The following is a 1,796-nucleotide window of genomic DNA, read 5'->3' as shown; positions in this document are numbered from 1 at the left end:
TAACTGAAGGGTAAACATTTTGATGCAACCATTTATTGAATTTAACTTCCAGATCTAAAATGATTAATCTCAATATATGTTCTATTCAGACCCATTCACTGAAATTTGTTGAAAAATCACTGCCTTCAATTTTATCTTACAGATGTTTAATATTCAATTTCTTTTTCCTGCACCAGCTGGTTGATTTGGAAAAGCCTGTAGAGCTGTCAACTCTTCTGTGTTTTATTTGAATGCAGAACAATTCACTCCTGAGTCTTTCAACCAAATATGCCAAGCAGCATACAAAAGCCAAATGAAACTCATGTTTCTAATAGTTATCACTGTATCCTGGGACAGTGAGAGATAACACTAGAAAAGCATTCATGAGCAACAGAGAGAATAAAACATATTGCTACTGATGGTAGAATAGACAAAGAGATAATTGTAGCATGGGATGTATGTACATTGTGCATGATTTGTACTTTAAATCTCAAAATCCGAAGAAAACAAAGCAAAGGTTATCACTCCACCACCTTTGCTCTTATTATTGTAATTCTATATATTTTATTTCTTCTATCTACTCTTTCAAATACCTTCATGACAATTTGGCAGATGCACTTGGAACATATTTAACGACATAGAAATACATGCAAATTCATGAATGTGTAGCCAAATAGCACTTCACTGGTGCAAAACTGGAAGAACTGACCTCCAAAGCAAGATGAAGCTTTCAGGGGCCATTGTAGCAGCACTCCACCCATGATATCTGTCACCAGAGACTGGCTTGTCCACAAAGTATCACTGTTGCAAGATAAAAGCAAGAAAAATCTCTGTATTTGTCCAAAAGCCAGGTTTGTGGAAAAAAGTGAAAAGGAAAGAGGGGAAAAGGAAAGGGAAAGGAAAAAGGGGAAAGGTTAGCTGCATTGACAAGCAGGGAAGCAAATTCTGCTTTCCCTTAGTACATTGTGGTAATGTGATACTAACCTTCAAAGGTAGGAGATCTTAATCCATAAAACAGGGATAAAGACCTGGAGGAGAAAGTCAGTACAGGTAACTCATGTCTCTTGGTAACAGTTTTCTTGCAATGTTTTGACTAGTGTTCACCACCAAAACCTCTCTTTCTAGTTACACATTCTGCAGTCAATTTCTTTGTACAATAACTGAAAATGAAGAAATTGCATGGACACCACAGGAAAATGAAGACACAAAGGCAAACAAAGAATTATCTGCCTGAGGGAAGGAGAAGTATTCTAAAGTTCAAAATGTGTTATGTTAATCATCTGATCAATATCAGTAATCTCAGTGCAGAAAAATACATGGGATTTCGTTTTTAAATAGGTGCAAATATTTTGGGGAAGTTCATCTCTCCTATTTTTTGTTTGTGAAGGATGAGTTCATCCTTCCACACACCAAAAGTAAGTACCAAAAGTATAGTGAGACTTTCTACATGAGAAAAAAGAATTTCCCATAGGCAGAAATATGAGGAAGACCAAACTTTTTATTATACCACTCATTTCAGAATTGCATACCAAAGTAAAAACATAGCAAAAAATGCATATGAGTTTGTGGTAACACACTATTTGTACAGCAGCCCTCAGGCACAGCTATAACTCATGTAGATTCCTAAGGACCTTTAATTTAAATTCTGTGTTTTCCTAAAAGTGCTCTGTTGAGACAACAAAATGACTGTAAGCCCTCACTTTCGTTTCTATCTACCCTCAGCTGCTATTATGCTGCATTTAGAAATACACAGATAGAACAATTACAGTACTTTCTTGCTATATTACTCTGAGATTAAATTTGAAAATGATGTTTCT

At 35.6% G+C, this 1,796-nt stretch overlaps 1 long non-coding RNA gene across 1 annotated transcript; it reads right to left on the bottom strand.

The window, feature by feature from the left end:
* Positions 1 to 1,052, bottom strand: LOC116216943. Its single transcript, XR_004160681.1, has 2 exons — positions 964 to 1,052; positions 1 to 780 (listed from the first exon to the last, which is right to left on the bottom strand). It is a non-coding gene; the product is annotated as an uncharacterized LOC116216943 (long non-coding RNA).
* Positions 1,053 to 1,796: the final 744 nt, after the last annotated feature.

The sequence above is a fragment of the Meleagris gallopavo genome, chromosome 9 (assembly GCF_000146605.3).
Source record: "Meleagris gallopavo isolate NT-WF06-2002-E0010 breed Aviagen turkey brand Nicholas breeding stock chromosome 9, Turkey_5.1, whole genome shotgun sequence".
Lineage (NCBI taxonomy): Eukaryota > Metazoa > Chordata > Aves > Galliformes > Phasianidae > Meleagris > Meleagris gallopavo.
This window is presented reverse-complemented; position numbering and strand designations above follow the sequence as displayed.